The 18,122-nt window shown below is 42.1% G+C and overlaps 1 pseudogene; it reads left to right on the forward strand.

Annotated features, from left to right (window-relative positions):
* Positions 1–5,047: 5,047 nt before the first annotated feature.
* On the forward strand, positions 5,048–8,467 carry LOC106566389 (aerolysin-like protein; annotated as a pseudogene).
* Positions 8,468–18,122: the final 9,655 nt, after the last annotated feature.

The following is an 18,122-nucleotide window of genomic DNA, read 5'->3' on the forward strand; positions in this document are numbered from 1 at the left end:
GTATCCACTTCCTGTCAGAAAATGTCTCAGGGTTTTGCCTGCCAAATGAGTTCTGTTATACTCACAGACACCATTCAAACAGTTTTGGAAACTTTAGAGTGTTTTCTATCCATATATAATAAGTATATGCATATTCTAGTTACTGGGTAGGATTAGTAACCAGATTAAATCGGGTACATTTTTTTTATCCAGACGTGCAAATGCTGCCCCCTAGACCCAACAGGTTAAAGATACACTTCTCCTGAATCGAACCATGTTGTCCGATTTCAAAATGGCTTTACAGCGAAAGCAAAACATTAGATTATGTTAGGACAGTACATATACAAAAATACAGCCATTTTCCAAGCAAGGAGATGTGTCACAAAAACCAGCTAAAATTATGCACTAACCTTTGACGATCTTCATCAGATGACACTCCTAGGACATCATGTTACACAATACATGCATTTTTTTGTTCGATCAAGTTGATATTTATATCAAAAAACAGCATTTTACATTGGCGTGTGATGTTCAGAAAATATTTTGCCTCCAATAAATCCGGTGAATCAGCACAACAATTTACAAAAATACTCATCATAAACGTTGATAAAATATTAAACTGTTATTCAAAGAATTATAGATGAACATCTCCTTTATGCAACCGCTGTAACAGATTTCAACTTTGCAATAATCTGAGTACTGCGCTCAGAAAAATACACTAGGCAATACAGATACCCGCCATTTTGGAGTCATCTAAATTCATAAATAGCATTAGAAATCTTCACTTACCTTTGATGATCTTCATCAGAAGGAACTTCCAGGAATCCCAGGTCCACAATAAATGTTGTTTTGTTCGATAAAGTCCATAATGTATGTCCAAATACCTCCTTGTTGTTTGCGCGTTCAGTAAGCTACTCCAAATGTAGGAAGCACTCTGGAAATTTCATGACAAAAAGTAAAAAAAGTTCTATTTACGTTCGTTGAAACATGTCAAACGTTGTAAAGCATCAATCTTTATGGCCTTTTTAACGTAAAACTTTAACAATATTCCAACCGGACGATTCCAATGTCTTGAAAAACGTTATGGAACACAGCTACCTCCTCACGTGAATGGGCGCCAATGAACTCATGTCATTTTCTGGGTCATCAACTTCCCCACCTTCTTGTTCGCTCTCTGTTCACTGCAAAAGGCTGAAAGAAGGCTCTAAAGACTGTTGACATCTAGAGGAAGCCTTAGGAAGTGCAAAATGAAACCTAAGTCACTGTGTGTTAGATAGGCAATGACTTGGAAAGATTCCACGCATCAGATTTCCACTTCCTGGTTGGATTTTTCTCAGGTTTTTGCCTGCCATATGAGTTCTGTTATACTCACAGACATCATTCAAACAGTCTTAGAAACTGCAGAGTGTTTTCTATCCAATCTACTAATAATATGCATATCCTAGCTTCTGAGTTTGAGTAGGAGGCAGTTTAATATGGGCACGTATTTCATCTGAAAGTGAAAATACTGCCCCCTACACGTAAGAAGTTAAAGTGTGTTTCAGAGGTTGGAGAAAGCATCTTTAACCCTCAATTTGGCCAAGTGAGTTTGGGAAGGCTACTGTGACTTACTTAGGGAAACAGGTGGGACGAGGCAAAGTGCGCCCAGTAACTGGCAAAGTGGAAGCAATTGTTGCTTTTCCTGCTCCCACAACTCGCCGCCAGTTGCGCAGATTCCTAGGGATGGTAGGGTACTATCGTACGTTCTGCAAGAATTTTTCAACAGTAGGAGCTCCCCTTACATCTCTGCTCAGTCCCAAAGTACCATTTAAGTGGTCCCAGGAATGTAACTATGCTTGTGAGTCCGCCAAAGTGCGACTTTGTAGTGCCCCAGTGCTTGCCGCCCCCAACTTTGACAACCCTTTTAAGTTGGAGGTAGACGCTAGTGTAGTGGGGGTGGGTGCGGTTCTCTTGCAGGAAGATGAAGAGGGAATGGATCAGCCCATCAGTTTCTTCTCCTGTAAGTTCAACTCATGTCAGTCAAGGTACTCCACCATTGAACAAGAGAAGCTGGCTTTATTGCTAGCCTTTTGAGGTATGTGTGGGCTCCAGTGCCTTGCCTGTACTGGTCTTCACGGGCCATAATTGTTTGGTGTTTTTGAAGCAAATGTAGAATCACAACCGCCACCTTATGCAGTTGGCTCTGATTGTACAAGGATACAATGTACAGATTCAATGTGTGAAGGGTTTGGCGAATGTGGTTGCCGACACTCTCACGGGTGTAGTAACTGGGGATGCATGTTGGTTTTTGTTGTTGCAAACTGGGAGTTTGCAGGTTTTGGGGTGGGTGTGTTACGTTCCACAGTCTCTGTGTTGTGGGTTTGTGTACATGTATACTGCTCAAAAAAATAAAGGGAACACTTAAACAACACAATGTAACTCCAAGTCAATCACACTTCTGTGAAATCAAACTGTCCACTTAGGAAGCAACAGTGATTGACAATACATTTCACATGCTGTTGTGCAATTGGAATAGACAACAGGTGGAAATTATAGGCATTTAGCAAGACACCCCCAATAAAGGAGTGGTTCTGCAGGTGGTGACCACAGACCACTTCTCAGTTCTTATGCTTCCTGGCTGATGTTTTGGTCACTTTTGAATGCTGGCGGTGCTTTCACTCTAGTGGTAGCATGAGACGGAGTCTACAACCCACACAAGTGGCTCAGGTAGTGCAGCTCATCCAGGATGGCACATCAATGCGAGCTGTGGCAAGAAGGTTTGCTGTGTCTGTCAGTGTAGTGTCCAGAGCATGGAGGCGCTACCAGGAGACAGGCCAGTACATAAGGGGAGACGTGGAGGAGGCCGTAGGAGGGCAATAACCCAGCAGCAGGACCGCTACCTCCGCCTTTGTGCAAGGAGGAGCAGGAGGAGCACTGCCAGAGTCCTGCAAAATTACCTCCAGCAGGCCACAAATGTGCATGTGTTTGCTCAAACGGTCAGAAACAGACTCCATGAGGGTGGTATGAGGGCCCGACGTCCACAGGTGGGGTTGTGCTTATAGCCCAACACCGTGCAGGACGTTTGGCATTTGCCAGAGAACAACATGATTGGCAAATTCGCCACTGGCGCCCTGTGCTCTTCACAGATGAAAGCAGGTTCACACTGAGCACATGTGACAGACGTGACAGAGTCTGGAGACACCGTGGAGAACGTTCTGCTGCCTGCAACATCCTCCAGCATGACCGGTTTGGCGGTGGATCAGTCATGGTGTGGGGTGGCATTTCTTTGGGGGGCCGCACAGCCCTCCATGTGCTCGCCAGAGGTAGCCTGACTGCCATTAGGTACCGAGATGAGATCCTCAGACCCCTTGTGAGACCATATGCTGGTGCGGTTGGCCCTGGGTTCCTCCTAATGCAAGACAATGCTAGACCTCATGTGGCTGGAGTGTGTCAGCAGCTCCTGCAAGAGGAAGGCATTGATGCTATGGACTGGCCCGCCCGTTCCCCAGACCTGAATCCAATTGAGCATCTGGGACATCATGTCTCGCTCCATCCACCAACGCCACGTTGCAACACAGACTGTCCAGGAGTTGGCGGATACTTTAATCCAGGTCTGGGAGGAGATCCCTCAGGAGACCATCCGCCACCTCATCAGGAGCATGCCCAGGCGTTGTAGGAAGGTCATACAGGCACGTGGAGGCCACACACACTACTGAGCCTCATTTTGACTTGTTTTAAGGACATTACATCAAAGTTGGATCAGCCTGTAGTGTGGTTTTCCACTTTAATTTTGAGTGTGACTCCAAATCCAGACCTCCATGGGTTGATAAATTGGATTTCCATTGATTATCCTTGTGTGATTTTGTTGTCAGCACATTCAACTATGTAAAGAAAAAAGTATTTAATAAGATTATTTCATAGATTCAGATCTAGGATGTGTTATTTTAGTGTTCCCTTTATTTTTTTGAGCAGTGTATATTTCAGGAAATGGCTTCCTGGATTCCCCCAAGCAGCTGATTGGTCGGCCCCAGTGCAAATTGGAGCTCTGATCCCGCCCTCTCGTTAGGGGATACAGCTGTCGGCAATTACAAACTCCTTCTGCAGCTTTATAAGCCAGTGTTCCTTTTTTATTTTTATTTTATTTTTTAAGGAAGAGAGATCTTCTTTGATGTCCTGTGTTGGTTGTTGCTCAGGGAGAGCGTCTTGGTATGTTTTGTGGTTGGTCTGTATATTGTAAAGTATTTTGTAGGTGGTCCTGCAGATGTATGTGTATGTCAAAAGGACTGTTTTTGATCATTGAAATTGTTCACTTTACGTTAGTAATTATTCTGATTTTGCTCCGAGGGGGGGAGGCACCTTGGGAGTGCTTAGGCAAGAGGCCTGTGGGCATGCATATACCCATAGTATGTACTATGTCTGCACACTAGGTAAGACCTAGGCGCACCATCCCTTGTATTTTGGTTAGTGCGCCAGTTGGTGTTAGTTAGGAAAGTTGTGGGACGGTAGGAAAGGGGGCTCTAACTGTTATTTTCTTTGTTTTGGTTCTGTCCAGCCCCTGTTAACTTAATTCTCTGCCTCTGTCATCCTTGCCCGCACCTGCAATCCCATACCTCTTTCACTCCACAGGGAGTTGCGTGTAGCAGGGTGTTGCGTTTCCCCCCCCCTCCAAGACGTGTACGTAACAAATGCTTTGATTGACACATCTAGCATTGGGTACTGAAATGTCAGGTTCCAAATAACTGAAGGGAACTGAAACAGGAAGTTCTTCATGCCAGCCATTTTGCTCTGTTAAAGCTGCAGTAGGTCAGTCTGGAGAAAGCAGACTTAGAGTGCAAGAAGTTAGCTGGAAAGTTGCCAATTTTCAACGTAGGTGACTGGTGCCATCTCTGCAAAAAAACTGTCTTTGATCAGTTACTTTACCAACTTTAATATCCATAATGTAAAGTGAATGCATAAACAGGCATGTTATCAACAAACGGATGCTTATCTGGCTCCAACTTCTGTTCCTCTGTGTGCAGCGATAGACCCTGCCGCAGCTGAACAGGAGGGGAGGGACTCAACTCTCACACATTTGTTTGCTTTCTGTGCCTTCTGCCTTGATGCCTAACTGCTAATAAATCCCAAACAATGAAGTTGATATAGTTCATCACGTATATGTATCTACTTAAATCAAATGATTTGTGGACATTAGTCAGGTGCATCCCTAGAAGAGACATGATTGGCTGGAATGATTTTTCAGAGTGATTGCAGAGCGAGGGGTAGTCATAGAAGCTGGATCTTCTCTCAGAACATTTTACATACTGATAGCTGACAGTGTGTAATGACAATTTCACCAAATTGTTAAGTCTAACCTAATGCATCTTTAACATGGAAGCTTACTTAAATTAGAGAATCTATATCCATCTTTGAAACTAAGGCCTGCATAAGTGTTTTCACATGGTGGACGTTGGCCTGCCCTGCTGATCCTGTGTAATGTGTTCAGGTCAGTGACTAAACACAGGTTTCTCTAGCTATTCATATTTATTGTTGCGTGTTCAAGTTGTATTTATACTATCACTGGGATTAATTTGACTCCGATATGCAGATGTTTATGACAGTATGATGTTTAGTTGTTCCTATATAGTAGACTGAGTCTAGTGCTTAATACCAAGCTTTCATTTTCATCTTGATTTGATTAACACAACTAATATTTCATACTGAAATGACAGATTCTAAATGATTAAACTGCAGGTAAAGGTGAACTGCACTGCAGCTCTAACATGTCTAGTGTCTAAAGCGTTTATGGGTGTTTGTCTACACTTTCTACCAGGCAATCTGGAGAAGAGCAGGCGCAACCTTGTGATCATAGATATTCCTATTTAGGGTCTTAAAGTACATAGTTCAAGAATCGGGCAATACAAATTATGACTACACTACCAATGATGCAGCTGTTGCATTGCTTGCATTGCTTGCATACTACAGTATCTTCACATGCAGGTAAAAGAAAATACTAAACCATTCTGAAACCATTTAAAATCGAGGTCAAGTTTATCTACATTCAATAATCAAGTTTGAATTATTCAGCCACGTTTTAGGAGTTACTTGACTAAATCTGATGGTTAGATTTAATTGGACAGATGCTTTAAAAGGTTGAGACCCTGTTCTATATTAGACAGTGTCATAATATATTAATGCATACCTGCGAATACTGCAGCCTGTGTTAATGAATATTGTTATATATTAATTAATAAAATTCCATCTTTATTCTTTCAGATATTTGGCAACTTTGTTTGGATAGGAGTTCCAGCATCATAACCATCATCATATTCTGAAGTGGAATCTGTAACATTCATGATTCTTCGAAGTTATAGCAACATCAGAATTAATTTTAGAAGTGCATAGAGACTTGCTCACCAACACAACAATATGTTTACATACATCATTACACAAGTCACCAAGTTAATCAGGAAGAAACAGCAGGAGGTAGAGTGGTGAGGTGCTGAGAGTAGGAGAGGAACTCCATGGCTTTTAATGTCTGAATCAGAGCTCCTTTGAGTTGGAGGCTTCTTAAATGGATCTGTACAAATGTGTATTTCAGGTTACGTGACACGCACACATGGCAACCACACTGCACTTGATCGGTGGTGGAGGAGGCAGTTCATTTGAATTCCATGGCATGAAAAACGGTGCCACCCTCAAGAAGATCGGCGTGGCGGTGGAAGGCTGGCAGGTGAAAGCTGTGCGGGCGGAGCTGACTGACGGGCGCGTTGCGACCTTTGGCGACGCAAACACTTTCAATGAGTTTGAGTTGTACCTTGGCGAGCACATTACCAAGCTGTCTCTGTGGGGTAACGGCGCCGGCACACGTCTGGGTGCCATCAAGTTCACGACGAGTAAGAACCGGCAGTTTTTTGAAAAAATGACCAGCTGGGGACTGAAGACTGAGTACACCATCGATGTGGGTTCTGGAATCTGCCTGGGGCTGCAGGGCAGGTCTGGCTCGGACATTGACTGCATGGGCTTCCTCTTCATCAACACCATCAAGTCGTCCGTGCTGACCGACATGGAGTATCCCACCCTGTCCCTCTTCAAACCCCAGGTGAGCTCTTCTATAGATGGGTGTAGACTGCTCAGGAAAACTCTACTGATGCTCTAACATTAAAGGGGCTGTCTACTTTAAAATATGTAATCCAATATGGGGGTCGATATTCATCAGGCATCTCATTTCTAGGACAGTCATGCCTTATGTTTAATTGGCCTTGGTCAGTAAAATAGCCCAAACACCCTTTTTTATTTTTTAAACCTTTACACATATGCACCAGGCCAAGATGGCACACACACCCGTTATTATTGTTGGCTTTATAAAAATCTATTTATCAGTTCCACACTGATTAGTTCTTAAATTGTCTTTGTTTTGTTTGAACAACTTGTATCTTTGTGTGTTGATTTTAGGTGACCCCAGAATATGTGAAATCCATGTCTCACCACAACGACACCTCCTTGGTTCAAGAAAAGTCCATTGCATACAGCAAGACCCTGACCAAGACTTCCTCCTGGTCCGTCAGCAACAAGATAGAATCCACCTTGAATGTGTCGGTCAAAGCGGGGATCCCGGATCTGGTAGAGGTGTCATCAGGGTTCAGCTTGACCGTGGGAGTGGAGCAATCCACCAGCCTGCAGAAGAAAAGACCATAACAGAATCGGACACTATCAAAGTGAAGATCCTGCCAGGGAAGACCATGGATGTTGAGATCACAATGGGGAAAGGAAATATCGACCTTGACTACAGGGCCACAGTGAAAGTCACCTGCATGAATGGCAGTCAGCTGGTCTTCCCATCCAATGGCATCTACACTGGTGTGACTTACACTTCAGCGAGGGTATCCATAAAGGAGAGATGAGACAAGTGTTTGACATCATGAATAGTATGCACAGTGATACAATGTGACACCATTACTGATTATTTGTGTCTTCTCTGTTATGATCTTTGAGTGATTCTAGTTGACCCAGTTTTTCTTTCTGTCTCAGCAGAGGGTATAATAATAGGTGGGTCTTTCCTACAATCTGGTGCCTTTTGTGTCCGATGACATGTTTATAACACTTTGTTTGAATTATTGAACAACATTAATTTCAAAATGTTTTGTTAAATGGTTAGTTCCCCCATTTACCATAAACACAATGTTACGGTACGATAACTTAACCACTAGGCTACCTGCTGCCCCATAGTGACTAGAATTACACCAAAAAAGCTGTTAGTTGTAATTGATATGCAACTGAGATGCTGCTTGTATTCTACACAATGTATAGTCCAATATTTACATGTCTTTTGGGTTAGGGGGATTGGTGCAAGTGTTTAAATTGTGCAGTATTTAGCAATCACAATACAACTCTGTTAACAGATGTGATGTGTAGCGTGAATGTGCGTGTGTTTCAGTGACTGCATGTGTTAAACATAATAAACAATGTTAGAAAGAGAACTAAGTGCAATGATAATTACAATATTTGTACATTAAATGAATAGTATATCCAATGGAAGTTGACAAATTCTTTATGAAATTAAGTGCCTTTGAAAAGGGTATGGTAGTAGGTGCCAGGCGCACCGGTATGTGTCAAGAATTGCAACACTGCTGGGTTTTTCATGCTCAACAGTTTCCTGTGTGTGTCAAGAATGGTCCACCATCCAAACTACATTGAGCCATCTTGACACAACTGTGGGAAGCATTGGAGTCAACATTAGCCAGCAACCCTATGGAACGCTTTTGACACCGTGTAGAAACCTTGTGTCCTCATTTACAACTGCGACCTGGCCAAGATAAAGCAAAGCAGTGTGACAAAAACAACAACATGGGATGGGATAAACACATGTACAGTCAATAACACAATAGAAAAATCTATGTACAGTTTGTGCAAACGTAGTAAGTTTAGGGAGGTAAGGCAATAAATAGGCCATAGTGGCAAAAATTTGGAAATTAAACGCTGGAGTTAAAGATGTGCAGATGATGATTTGCAAGTAGAGATACTGGGGTGCAAAAGAGCAACAAGAAAAATGACAGTATGGGGATGAGGTAGTTGGGTGTGCTATTTAAAGATGGGCTGTGTACAGGTACGGTGATCGGTAAACTGCTCTTACAACTGATGCTTAAAGTTAGTGAGGGAGATATAAGTCTCCAGCTTCAGTAATTTTTGCAATTCGTTCCAGTCATTGGCAGCAGAGAACTGGAAGGAAACGCGGCCAAAAGAGGTGTTGGCTTTGGGGATGACCAGTGAAATATACCTGCTGGAGCACGTGCTACGGGTGGGTGTTGCTATGGTGACCAGTGAGCTGAGATAAGGCGGGGCTTTACCTAGCAAAGACTTATAGATGACCTGGAGCCAGTGGGTTTGGCGACGAATATGTAGCGAGGGCCAGCCAACGAGTGCATACAGGTCGCAGTGGTGGGTAGTATAAGGGGCTTTGGTGACAAAAAGGATGACACTGTGATAGACTACATCCAATTTGCTGAGTAGTGTCGGATGCTATTTTGTAAATGACATCACCGAAGTCAAGGATTGGTAGGACAGTCAGTTTTATGAGGGTATGTTTGGCAGCATGAGTGAAGGAGGCTTTGTTGCGATATAGGAAGCTGATTCTACCTTTCATTTTGGTTTGGAGATGTTTAATGTGAGTCTGGAAGGAAAGTTTACAATCTAACCAGACACCTAGGTATTTGAGGGCAGCGATCGGTTGAAGAGCATGCATTTAGTTTTACTTGCATTTAAGAGCAGTTGGAGGCCACGGAATGAGAGTTGTATGGCATTGAAGCTCGTCTGGAGGTTAGTTAACAGTGTCCAAGAAGGCCAGAAGTATACAGAATGGTGTCATCTGCATAGAGGTGGATCAGAGAATCACCAGCAGCAAGAGCTATATCACTGATGTATACAGAGATTCGGCCCGAGAATTGAACCCTGTGGCACCCCCATAGAGATTGCCAGAGGTCCGGACAACACGCTCTCCGATTTTACACACTGAACTCTGTCTGAGAAGTAGTTGGTGAACTAGGCGAGGCAGTCATTTGAGAAACCAAGGCTGTTGAGTCTGCCGATACGAATGAGGTGATTGACAGTGTCGTAAGCCTTGGCCAGGTCGATGAATATGTCTGCACAGTTTTGTCTCTAATCGATGGCGGTTATGAATTCATTTAGGACCTTGAGCGTGGCTGAGGTGCACCCATGACCAGCTCGGAAACCAGATAGCATAGCGATGAAGGTACAGTGGGATTCGAAATGGTCAGTGATCTGTTTGTTAACTTGGCTTTCGAAGACCTTAGAAAGGCTGGGCAGGATAGATATAGGTCTGTAACAGTTTGGGTCTAGAGTGTCACCCCCTTTGAAGATGGGGATGACCGCGGCAGCTTTCCAATCTTTGGGGATCTCAGACGATATGAGAGGTTGAACAGGCTAGTAATAGTGGTTGCAACAATTGTGGCGGATAATTTTAGGAAGAGAGGGTCCAGATTGTCTAGCCCAGCTGATTTGTAAGGATCCAGATTTTGCTGCTCTTTCAGAAAATCAGCTGTCTGGATTTGGGTGAAATAGAAGTGTAGGGTGGGGGGGTGTGGGGGTCTTGGGGAAGTTCTGCGGGGGGTGCAGAGCTGTTTGCCGAGGTTGGGGTAGCCAGGTGGAAAGCATGGACAGCCGTAGAGAAATGCTTATTTAAATTCTCGATTATCGTAAATTTATCGGCGGTGACAGTGTTTCCTAGCCTCATTGCAGTGGGCAGTTTGTGGAGGTGCTCTTATTCTCCATAGACTTTACAGTGTTCCAAAACTTTTTGGAATTAGAGCTGCAGGATGCTAATTTCTGTTTGAAAAAGCTAGCCTTTGCTTTCCTAAATGACTGTGTATATTGGTTCCTGACTTCCCTGAAAAGTTGCATGTCGGGAGAACTATTCAATACCAGTGCAGTATGCCACAGGATGTTTTTGTGCTGGTCAAGGGCAGTCAAGTCTTGAGCGAAACAAGGGCTATATCTGTTCTTAGTTCTACATTTTTTGAAAGGGGCATGCTTATTTAAGATGGTGAGGAAAGCACTTTTAAAGAACTACCAGGCATCCTCTACTGACGGGATGAGGTCAATATCCTTCCAGGATACCCGGGCCAGGTCGATAATAGAAAAGCCTGCTCGCAGAAGTGTTTTCGGGAGCGTTTGACAGTGATGAGAGGTGGTCGTTTGACAGTGGACCCATAACGGACGCAGGCAATGAGGCAGTGATCGCTGAGATCCTGGTTGAAAACAGCAGAGGTGTATTTAGAGGGCAAGTTGGTCAGGATGATATCTATGAGGGTGCCCATGTTAACGGATTCCGGGTTGTACCTGGTAGGTTCCTTGATAATTTGTGTGAGATTGAGGGCATCTCGCTTAGATTGTAGGATGGCCGGGGTGTTAAGCATATCCAGTTTAGGTCACCTAACAGTACGAACCCGGAAGATAAATGGGGGCAATCAATTCACATATGGTGTCCAGGACACAGCTGGAAGCTGAGGGGGGTCTATAACCAGCGTCAAGATTGAGTGACTTATATCTGGAGAGATGGATTTTTAAAAGTAGAAGCTCAAACTGTTTGGGCGTAGACCTGGATAGTATGACAGAACTCTGCAGGCTATCTCTGCAGTAGATTTAAACTCCGCCCCCTTTAGCAGTTCTATCTTGACGGAAAATGTTGTAGTTCGGGATGGAAATTTCAGAATATTTGATTGCCTTCCTAAGCCAGGATACAGACATGGCTAGGACATCAGGGTTGGCAGAGTGTGCTAAAGCAGTGAAAAAAGCAAGGGACGAGGCTTCTGATGTTAACATGCATGAACCCAAGGCTTTTACGGTTACAGAAGTCAACAAATGAGAGAGCCTGGGGCCACACAGGGCCTGGATTAACCTCTACATCACCAGAGGGACAGAGGAGGAGTAGGATGAGGGTCCGGCTAAAGGCTATATAAGAACTGGTCGTCTAGTGCGTTGGGAACAGAGAATAAAAGGAGCAGATTTCTGGGCGTGGTAGGATAGATTCAGGGCATAATGTACAGACAAGGGTATGGTAGGGTGCGAGTACAGTGGACGTAAACCTAGGCATTGAGTGACGATGAGAGAAGTTGGATCTCTGGAGGCACCAGTTAAGCTAGGTGAGAGCTAAGACAACAAGGGGTAAGACAACCACGGGTAAACAGCTAAGACAACAACAACGGTTAAATGGCGATGAATGAGTTCGAGGGTGGGGCCGACTGATAAACAAAATGAAGTACCGTGTTAATGAACAGTCCAGCAGGCATCAGCTGTGTAGCCGAGTGATCATAGGGTCCAATAAGCGACAATATTACACAGGATCAGCAGGGCAGTTTCAAAGATATAGATTTAAATAAGCTTTCATGTCAAAGCTGCATTAGGTAAGATTTATTTTAACAATTTGGTGAAGTTGTCATCACACATTGTCAGCTATCAGTATGTAAAATGTTCTGAGAGAAGATCCAGCTTCTTTGACTGCCTCTCGCTCTGCAATCACTCTCTGAAAAATCATTCCAGCCAATCGTGTCCCTACTAGGGATGTACCTAATGTGCACAAATAATTAGATTTAAATATATACGTTTACGTGATGAATTATATCAACTTCATTATTTGGGATTTAATAGCAGTTTTGTCTGCAGGCAGAAGGCACAGAAAGCAAACGAGAATGTGTGAGAGAGTTGAGACCCTCCCCTCCTGCTCAGCTGTGGCAGGGTCTATCGCTGCACACAGAGGAGCAGAAGTTGGAGCCAGAAGAATGTTCATTTGTTGGTAACATGCCTGTTTATGCATTCAATTTATATTAAGGACAATAATGTTAGTGAAGTGACTGAACAAAGCCTGTTTTTTGTCGAGAAGGTACCAGTCACCTACTTTGAAAATCGCCAACTTTCGCCAGCTTTCTCCAGACTTACCTACTGCAGCTTTAATTAACGGAGCAAAATTGCTGGCATGAAGAACTTCCTGTCTCAGTTCACCTTTCCTTTCAGTTCAGTTATTGGAAACTGACATTTCAGTACCCAATGCTAAATGTGTTAATCAGTGTATTTAAGATGAAGAGAGATGATGTAAAGCACTACACTCAACTGTCTACTCACCTCACATTAACTTCTTATGGGCAGGTGGGACGGTAGCGACATCCGGTGAAATTGCAGAGCGCGAAATTCAAACTACAGAATTATTCATATTTAACTTTCATAAAATCACAAGTGTAATACATCAAAATAAACCTTAACATCTTGTTAATCCAGCCGCTGTGTCAGATTTCAAAAAGGTTTACGGCGAAAGCACACCATGCGATTATCTGAGGACAGCGCCCCGCATACAAAAGCATGAAAAACATATTTCAACCAGGCAAGTGCGCCACGAAAGTCAGAAATAGCGATATAATAAATGCCTTACCTTTGATGATCTTCTTCTGTTGGCACTCCAAAAGGTCCCAGATACATCACAAATGGTCCTTTTGTTCGATAATGTCCTTCTTTATATCCATAAAAACTAAATTTAGCTGATGCGCTTCAGTCAATAATCCACCCAGTTTCCCTCCATCAAAATGCATACAAAATGAATCCCAAACGTTACTAATAAACTTTTCCAAACAGGTCAAACAGCGTTTATAATCAAACCTTAGGTACCCTAATACGTAAATAAATGATACAATTTAAGATGGAGAATCGTTATTGTCTTTACCAGAGAAAAATACCAAAGAACACGCTCTCTTCCAAGCGCTTGGAAACACTACAGCCAAAATGGGAGCCACCTAGAAAAACTACAATTTCTGACTCATTTTTCCAAAAACCATCATGAAACTCTTTCTAATGACTGTTGGCATCTAGTGGAAGCCATAGGAACTGCAATCTGGGAGGAGTTTGCCTTGAAAAGAGTGGTAGGCTGAATTTTTTGGTGGGGATGGTTTGTCCTCGGGGTTTCACCTGCCAAATCAGTTCTGTTATACTCACAGACATAATTTTAACAGTTTTAGAAACTTTAGAGTGTTGTCTATCCATATCTAGCTTCTGGGCCTGAGTAACATGCAGTTTACTTTGGGCATGCTTTTCATCCGGATGTGAAAATACTGCCCCCTACCCAAGAGAGGTTAAACATTGTACTAACATAATACTTTTGAATTCAACAGAACAACAGAACAATAGGAGGCCAAAGTCAACCATGTGAAAACAAGGCAACAGTAAACATGTCGACATGTTTACATCAGTGTGGACATGTGGACATCAGAAATAGAGGAAGGACTAAAAACAAACAAAAAATAACTATTGTAAAATAGACTGTGTCTGTAAAATGTGTATAAGATGAATAAATTGAAGGTAAAAGCCGAAGTGTTTATTAGTTTACTCCAATTGGGGGATCGATGGTAGGGTTTGCGGGGAATAATAATAAAGCTATATTCTTGAAAAAGTATGTATGTCTATATAGGTATGTGTATGTATATATGTGTATATGTATGCATGCATGTATGGAAATTCAACACCAGGGACACCTGAAGTCCATATAATTTTTTTTTTTTTTAATTGTCAGTTAACTGGAGGTAGGTAGGGGTAAAGTGACTATGCATAGATAACAGCGAGTACCAGCAGTGTATGTGAAGAGTGTGAAGTAATGTGTGTGTGTGTGTGTGTGTGTGTGTGTGTGTGTGTGTGTGTGTGTGTGTGTGTGTGTGTCTACAGTAGTACGTGTGAGTGTGTGTTTAGAGTCCACTGAGTGTACATCTAGCCTGTACTAGAGAGTCAGTGTAAAAAATAAGAATAAATACAAATAAAGTAAGGGTGACAGTGCAAATATTCCTTCTAGCCATTGTATAAATTGTTCAGCAGTCTTATGGCTTGGGGTTAAAAGCTGTTAAGTAACCTTTTGTTCCCAGACTTCACGCTTCTGTACAGAGTTCCATGTGGTAGCAGAGAGAACAGTCTATGTTTTGGGTGGCTGGTGCCTTTGACAATTTTTTGGGCCTTCCTTTGACACAGCCTAGTATTTTGGTCCTGGATGGCAGGAATCTCGGCCTCAGAGATGTACTGGTCCATACGCACTACCCTCTGTAGCTCCCTTGTGGTCGGATGCCGAGCAGTTTCCAAACCAAGTGGTGATGCAACCAGTTTGAAATTGTTGCCCCATGTAGATTGAAGTATAAACAGTAATTTCCATGTAGGCCTGAAATTGCCAGTATATAAGTTGTAGTGACAAATGCACTGTCAGTCCTGAGAACTTTGAGAACACTGAAAACTCTGAGAACACTGAGAATGACAACACTTAGAACATTGACAAGACTGAGAACATTGACAACACTGACAACAGTGTGAACACTGAGAGCTCTCAAAACTCTGAGAACTCTAAGAACACTGATAACTCTGAGAACACTGAGAACACTGTGAGTGAGAAAAAAGCATGAGAGACTGAAACAATATCCCAAATATGACTCCTAGACCAATTCTTGGTGTGCTGTGTCCTTCGTGTCTGAGTCCTAACAACAACAACACACCGATAGATGACATTCTCCGTGAGGCACCTGATAGTCTTAGCAGTATTGTACATACACTATATACAGTGCATTCATAAAGTATTCAGACCCCTTCACTTTTAACCACGTTTTGTTACGTTACAGCCTTATTCTAAAATGATTAAATTGTTTTTCCCCCCCTCATCAATCTACACACAATACCTATAATGATGAAGCAAAAACAGTTTTTTAGAAATTTAACCCTAACCCGAATGTATTAAAAATTGAAAAATTAAACATCACATTTACAGACCCTTTACTCAGTACTTTGTTGAAGCACCTTTGGAAGTGATTACAGCCTCGAGTCTTCTTGGGTATGTCGCCAAAAGCCTGGCACACCTGTATTTGGGAAGTAGTGAATTTCAAGCACAGATTCAACCATAGTGACCAGGGAGGTTTTCTAATGCTTCTCAAAGAAGGACACTGATCGGTAGATGTGTAAAAAATTCAAAATAAAGCAGAAGCTGAATATCCCTTTGAGCATGGTGAAGTTATTATTTATGCTTTGGATGGTATATCAATACACACAGTCACTACAAAGATACAGGCGTCCTTCCTAACTCAGTTTCCAGAGAGCAAGGAAACTGCTCAGGGATTTCACCATGAGGCCAGTGGTGACTTTATAACAGTTACAGAGTTTAATGGTTGTGATATGAGAAAACTGAGGATGGATCAACAACATTGTAGTTACTCCACAATACCAAAATAAATGACAGAGTGAAATGAAGGAAGCCTGTACAGAATACAAATATACCAAAACATACATTATGTTTGCAACAAGGCATTAAAGTGATACTGCAAAAAATGTGGCAAAGAAATGAACGTTTTGTCCTGAATGTAAAGTGTTATGTTTGGGTCAAATCCAACACAACACATCACTGAGTATCCCTCTTCATATTTTCAATCATAGTGGTGGTTGCATCATGTTATGTGTATGCTTGTCATCGGCAAGGACTAGGGAGTTTTTTAGGATAAAACATAAACTTAATACAGCTATAAGCACAGGCAAAATCCTAGAGTAAAACCTGGTTCAGTCTGCTTTCCAACAGACACTGGGAGATGAATTCACCTTTCTTCAGGACAATAACCTAAAACACAAGGCCAGATCTACACTGGAGTTGCTTACCATGACGTCATTGAATGTCACAGCTTGAAAATCAATGGCAAGACTTGAAAATCGATGTCTAGCAGTGATCAACAATCAACTTAACAGAGCTTGAAGAATGTTAAAAAAATAATGGGCAGATATTGTACAATCCAGGTGTGCTAAGCTCTTAGAGACTTACCCAGAAAGACTCACAGCTGTAATCACCACCAAAGGAGCCTCTACAAAGAATTGACTTAATTAAGCAAATTAGATATTTCTGTATTTCATTTTCAATATATTTGCTGTAAATGTCTACAAACATGTTTTCACTTTGTTATTATGGGGTACTGTCGGTAGATGGGTGAACAAATTAATATTTAATCCATTTTGAATTCAGGCTGTAACACAACAAAATGTGGGAAGGATTATGAATCTTTTCAGGAGGTCATTAAGGCAGGAGGTCATTAAGGAGGTCATTAAGGAGGTCATTAAGGAGGTCAGCAAAAGGAGGAGCTCAGAAAAAATACATCAAACACATCAATCATCCATCAAACATCTATCAATCATCCATCAAACACATCAATCATCCATCAAACACATCAATCATCCATCAAACACATCAAAACATCCATCAAACACATCAATCATCCATCAAACACATCAATCATCCATCAAACACATCAATCATCCATCAAAGACATCAATCATCCATCAAACACATCAAACACATAAATCATCCATCAATCATCCATCAAAGGCATCAGTCATCCATCAAACACATCAACAATCCGTCAAACACATCAATCATCCATCAAACACATCAATCATCCATCAATCATCAAACACATCAATCATCCATCAAACAAATCAATCATCCATTAATCATCAAACACATCAATCATCCATCAAACACATCAAACATCCATCAATCATCCATCAAACACATCAATCATCCATCAAATGCATCAATCATCCATCAAACACATCAATCATCCATCAAACACATCAATCATCCATCCAACACATCAATGATCCATCAAACACATCAATCATCCATCAATCATCCATCAAGCACATCAATCATGCTGTTTTGGCCCATGCCATCTACGATATTCTCTCTTAAGTCATTCTGGATTCTGTGTTATCTGATAAAATGGATGTTACTTTGTCCTTGTGGTACTTTCGGCCCAGCTCTCCCCTACATTGATCCAACAGGTGGAGTGGGGTGGTGAACAGTATGTAGGCTATCATGGAACAGTCTACAGTAATTTATCACAGTATGAGTAATAATGAGTATGTATGAGTATGTATAATGAGTACGTATCAGGATCTCCCCATAAGAGAACCATTTTTGGTTCCAAATAGAACTCTTTGTGGTTTCAGGTAGAACTCTTTTGGGTTCCTTGCATAACTCTACATGGAACTCAAAAGGGTTCTACCTGGAACCAAAAAGGGTTCTTCAAAAGGTTCTCCTATGGGGACAGCCAAAGAACCATTTTAGGTTCTAGATATCACCTTTCTTCGTAGAGTGTATAGTATGAGTAGAGAAAGGTGTT

Source organism: Salmo salar, chromosome ssa13 (genome assembly GCF_905237065.1).
Source record: "Salmo salar chromosome ssa13, Ssal_v3.1, whole genome shotgun sequence".
Lineage (NCBI taxonomy): Eukaryota > Metazoa > Chordata > Actinopteri > Salmoniformes > Salmonidae > Salmo > Salmo salar.